This window comes from Amblyomma maculatum, chromosome 3 (assembly GCF_055883805.1).
Source record: "Amblyomma maculatum isolate TAMU_Amacu chromosome 3, ASM5588380v1, whole genome shotgun sequence".
In the NCBI taxonomy this organism is placed as follows: Eukaryota; Metazoa; Arthropoda; class Arachnida; order Ixodida; family Ixodidae; genus Amblyomma; species Amblyomma maculatum.
In genome coordinates, this window is record NC_139346.1 from 84,248,891 (window position 1) to 84,254,817 (window position 5,927).

General features: G+C 48.3%; 1 pseudogene; it reads left to right on the plus strand.

The window, feature by feature from the left end:
• The first annotated feature begins 224 nt into the window (after positions 1-224).
• Positions 225-5,505, plus strand: LOC146195146 (uncharacterized; annotated as a pseudogene).
• The last annotated feature ends 422 nt before the right edge of the window (positions 5,506-5,927 follow it).

Sequence of the window (5,927 nt, forward strand, 5' to 3'; positions counted from 1 at the left end):
TAAATTCTCGTTCTTGAGGATCGAGACACATCGCTAACATCATTAACTACTGACGTCACTACCTATGGAAATACAACGGTGTAGTATAGTGCCTAGAATATACTGGCTAGTGTGCCGTCCGGCAGCGCTTCCCTATGGGCGAGGGTGGCGCCATTTGCAATGAAAGCCAGTTCATAGCGGCAGAGGGCGCTGCTTGTAACTTCAGAATGGATTCCGCCCAGGACGACGCCTAGAGGACAACCTCTTTGTGCTTAGCCAGACGATGGAAATTGCTCGAAAAGAAGCTCGGGGCCTGGTGGGCTGCTTCCTGGACGTCGCCAAGGCATACGATAGCGTCCCCCATGAGCCATTGTTCCATCGTCTGGGAGAGCTGGAAATGCCACCGGTGTGGATAAACCTACTGCGCCGGCTGTACTCCGAGAACACGGTTGTGGCCTGCTTTGGTGGCGCCCGCTCGGAGCCCGTGCCCGTTACGAGGGGCCTCAAACAGGGCTGCCCACTCTCACCGCTCCTATATGCGCTTTATGTTGCAAGCCTTGAGCAAACCCGGCTCGAGTCAGGGCTGGGCTTCCCGTTTCCCCATATGTATGAGGGAATGCCGGAAGTGTGGGTTCTGCCAGGCCTTGCATACGCCGACGACCTGGTGCTGCTGCAGAGAATGTGGACACCCTCCAGCAACTGGTCACCCTGGCCGCCACCTGTGTGCACCGACTGGGCCTGCAATTCAACGCCAGGAAGTCCGCAGTGCTGCAATTCTCGAGCCCGCCCAGTGGGGCTGAGGTGACCCTGCCCAACGGTGACACCATACCCCGGGCTACCGAGTACCGGTACCTAGGTGTACTCATTGGATCGGCGCCTGTGCCTTTGGAGGCCCACGAAGAACACGTTCGGCAGTCCAGCCGCAGGGCGGGCAACATGTTACGCCGACGCTGCCTGTGGGGCTGCAATAGGTATATGCTGGTCCGCGAACTATGGAAAGCTGTTCATGTGCCCGCATTAACTTTTGCAAATGCTGTTCTCTGCTTATCGGTCAAAACCCGATCATGGTTGGAACGTGGCCAGCGTGAAGTGGGCAGAGTGGCACTGGGCTGCCATGGCCGAGTTGCAGTCGAGGCCATACAGGGCGAACTCGGCTGTTCTTCGTTTGAGGCACGCGAGGCGCGCAGTAAGCTTGCCTATGAGGGCCGCCTGAGGACTATGCCCGACTGCAGGTGGGCACGCCGAATATTCCGCTACCTGTGTCTCAAAGGTATCCGCACAACTTGGACTGCGCGCCTACACACGCTGAGCCGCAAGTTTGGCCTCCTGAGGCAGCCAGTGCAGGAAGCAAGCGAGCGGAAGTGGTCCAGGGAGGTACAGGAGCGCGTCCGAAAAGAGGAGACGGAGCAGTGGCGCGCAGCAATGTGCGCGAAGTCAACACTGCTTCTCTACCGCACACACAAGACCGCCCCGGCCCCGGAGAAGCTGTATGACAACGGCAGTGGGAGCGCTCTTTTCCTCGAGGCGCGTACTGGGCCGCTGCGCACTCTGTTGTACCGGCAGAGGTTCGACAAGTCTCCGGTGGTTCAGGCGGGACGCTGTCAAACGTGCGGTGGGGAGCAGGAGAACATAGAGCATCTGGTCCTCCACTGCCCGCAATTGGCACCGCGACACCCAGAGGGCACCACCCTACTGCAGGCGCTGGGTTTTGCCGCCTCTGACACTCCGCACGCGGCGGTGGCGGCAACAAAAAGCCGACCGACAGTGGTGGGGGTCGACTCAGCAGCGCAAGCCGAAGGCGAACTCGGTGACTCCAGCGAACGCACCCCCCGACTGTGTTTAAGTGGTCTGTGTGTGGCTGTGTGTGTGTATATGCTAAGACTTATGTCATGTAAACGGCTAGGATGCACATCGTGCGCCCCCCCCCCCCCCCCCCGATGCAAAGGGATTGCCACATAATCATAATCATCATCGATCATCATCGTACCACAGGAGCAGACGAGGCGGTTTTTTCGTTTCAGAAGCCAGTCTGTTGGTGTGCATATGGGTTTTCAACTCGGTTCAAGCTGAATCTGGTGCTCTTTTTTTCACGGAAGTGCAGCGTTTTTGTGAGTGGGGAACTGCATATGGGAGTCGTTCCGTGTGTTCTTGTAGCAATTTCGGTGTGACTGAATCCGTTGTGTGCGTGCGCTGTGTGCGCCTTTGGGCGCTGTTTTTTTTTTTTTTTTTTCATCATATCTACGAAGAACAAAATGAGTTCTTGATTGTAGTTTTGTCTGCACGGAAATATGTCGAAACCAAAGCAGCAGTTCAAAGAGAAGGCTTGCTTTGTGCCTTTCTGCAAAAGCGGTCTCCGGTCGAACAAGGAGAGAGTTTCAATGTTTACTGCACCATCTGATGCTACGCGGCTCGCAGAATGGGAACTCCGCCTCAAAAGAAAAGACAGAAAGTTATCGTCAATGGCTGTGGTGTGCGAGAAACATTTTGAGAGCGACTATATTGAGCGCGTGTTCCGTGTCACCGTGAACGGCGTTACAAATGAGCTTCCTCGCGATAAACCACGTCTGAAGCCCGACGCCATACCTACTATATTCCCGGATTACCCTAAACATCTTGCGCGCAAATCGCCAGCAAAAAGGAAAAGTAGAAATCTGTGCGAGAAAGAGCCTCCAGCAAAGCGTTGCAGGCGTGGTGAGCCAGAAACCTCCGAGTTGAGTTCAGCCATTGGGAGTGCCGAACCAGTGATCCTTGAAGAGTCTCGGCCCGCCAATGGAGGTGAAATGAATGAAAATTGCTCCAAACTTTGTAGTCCTGAAGTAGCAAGCGCTGCTGCTGCTGAACAACCCCCTCCAATTACCAGCGAGAGCATGCACCCATTCCTCAACATATCTATTCCAATAACTTGGATGAGAGTACCAACGTTTCCCGCGGAATCATTGGCTTACGCCTACTGTGAAGCCGAAGAAAATAATTTCGCCATCATTTTCACGGAAAAAATGGTAGTGTTTGAAAGACCTTCACCTGATGGACAATCAGTGGCAACGGTTTACCTGAGGGGAAGAAAGAAGTCAGAACAAATTGTCATGACATGCGAAGAGGCCGAATCCTTGATCGAGGAAGTTTCATTGACAGCTCTTTGTGGTAGATGCGGCATAAAGCCTGCTTCTGGAAAGTACACTTCCTACAGGGGCATGATTTTTTCTGAGAAGTGTTTGCTATCAGTAAAATCCGATGGAGAGCCCTGTGCTTTCTGCAAGTACCTGAGAATTCTGGCTCAAAACCAAGCATGCAGACAAAGAGAAGGGAAAGTGAAATTGCGAGGAAGTCTGATGAAAAGAAAGAATCAAAGAACATATCTCGAATTCTATCAAGGACTAAGAAAAAGTTGGCAGGCGCAATGATGCAAGTGGCTCACATGAAAGAACAAAATGAGGCTCTTTGTGAAAAAACATTGACAGCAAAATTAAGTCCCTTCCCACAAAGCAACAGCTGGCTGTAAAAAATTGTTTCCTGGCTGCACGACGAAAGTCGCATAAAGGCATGCGATACGACGACGAATGGATTCTAGAATGTATGTTGTTGAGGATGCGAAGTCCGAAGTTATATGAGCACCTCCGAAGAGAAGCCATTATGATCCTACCAGGGCGAACTTGCCTTCAAAAGTACCTGAAGCGTTTCAAAGGTGGTTTTGGCCTCAGCGCTAAAGTCTCCAATGCCTTAAACGAAAAGACGAAGACCATGGATGTTTACAGTCGTCATGGTGGCCTCATCATTGACGAATTAAAGCTATCGGAGAGCCTAAGTGTGAAGTCAGTTGGTGAGTAAAGTTTTTATTAGATTCTTGGAATGCTCTGTGCCATATACGGAAAATGAGGAGTTTTGCTAAGCATGTCTACACAGATTACAGGTATGCGCCCACAAACAGCCGGAAAGGAGGCTTTTACGTCTACATTTCAGGGGAGGTCAGCGTGCGTGAGCGATACAAACGTCAGTTCACTGAACAAAAACTAGGCTGAATTTCTGCTAACAAAAGTAGGAAAGATTTGCCACTCCCCAACATAGATCTAGAGAAGTGATAAAAGAATACACTGGAATATTCCTGGAGCTCGTTCTGGCGCGAAAAAGGTGATAAAAGAAAGTATATATATATATATATATATATATATATATATGTATATATATATATATATATATATATATATATATATATATATATATATATATATATATATATATATATATTCTGATCTGTGTTGAAATATGTTTGGACATTAAGCAGTGTTGCTTCTGGGTTTCTTTTTCAATTAAGGCGACATCGAAGGCTTTGTTGACCTCGGCGATCATACACCTGCTGACCAGAAGAATGTGCTGGCAGACCGTGGCATGGTTTTGCTGTTTCAGCCATTTACTGGTAAGGTGTGTTTAATGCTTTGAAATATTGTCACCAACCAAAATTAAGAGCCCATGTTTTCGCGTCCGAGTTGTTTTGTTTCTTCAGATGCGGCGCCAACAGGAAATCTTCTTCTTTTCCCCACTGATGTCATCTGCAGCGTTTCCAGGTTATCGTATAGGCCTTTTTATCGGGCGAGGGAGATTCGAAAAGCCTCCTCTCTGGACTTTTGAAAAACCGGTTTCCAACGACCCAGTAAAGAGGCGTCATCCTTCCCGCCCGCCGATGCAAAGGTCTATAGTGTACTACAATTTATAATTTCAAGAAGGCTCCCCTCTGCATATATGTGAATGGCCTGTGTCACTTTGCAACAACGGCGAACCAAGGCCGCTGGCTCCTCCAAGCAACTTCTTGACAAAAAAAAAAAAAAAAAAAAAAAAAAAAACACGTCACAAAGCCTGTTTGTCCGCGCCATTCGGTTATATGACTTCGGGTGATTTGCAGCGAGTATATTTAACCGTCGGGCCACTGAACGCAAAGCGTGGATGTGTGAAGTGAAAATCGCGAGTGGTTCCACAGGGCGATTATCATTCCCCGTGTCTCGAATGTGTCATATGACACAATTGAAGCTCCTGCGAGGATTCGATAGTCTACACCGCAACAACTACCTCCATTAAAGTCAATTTTGTGCTTCTATTGCTTAGCACCGTGCTTCGGTTGCGGTACGTTAGCCTAACAGGGTTGGGCTTTTTCATTATTTTCTTAAAATTCTTCATTTAATTCAGCAATTGGTACGACGCCGAGCCTTGGGTGTGTTTTCTTTAGGTTGACGATTTTTCAGCCTAAGGTATACTTGGTTCGCATTTTTACTTGATTTAAACTCTTGCTTTCTCAACCAAACTTCTATCGAATATGTTCACTTCATAGAGACGAAGGTGGCCTCGAAACGCGTCAGCTCCTAATAAATTTTGGTTGTAGCCAGTGTTTCAACCCTAACCAGACGGTCTTCCATCGAAGATTTGCTCTTTTCAATAACTTTTTCTTCGTTATATCGCAACCTTAAATATATAAACATACGCACATATCTGTGAGCGATAACTTCTGCCTTTCTGCAGGAAACTGGACTCAGATCCTAGGGGTTTTTGCCTCAAAGGGAAATGTTAAAGCCCCGACCTTGGCGAAAATTATTTTGGAAGCCACTGTCCTTGCGGAAAAAGCTGGCCTCTTCGTGGATTCCATAACATGTGACGGCGCTAGCTGGAATAGAGGAATGTGGCGGCTTTTTGGAATACAGGGTAAGAGCAAGAATGTAATTTCACGCAAGATACAAAATTGCTCTTTTACAGTGTTTTGCTATTTTGAAGCTTTAGGTTTGCATTGTTTAAAATGTGGCGATGGAATAATACCAGATTTTATCATTTTGGATTTATTTGATTTTTTCCCAGGTTCTACAAGCCACGTCCGAAATAGCACCAAGCACCCAGTAGATCAAAAGAGAAAGCTGTATTTTTTCTCAGACTTTCCACATTTGATTAAGAATGGCAGAAACGGGTTTGTT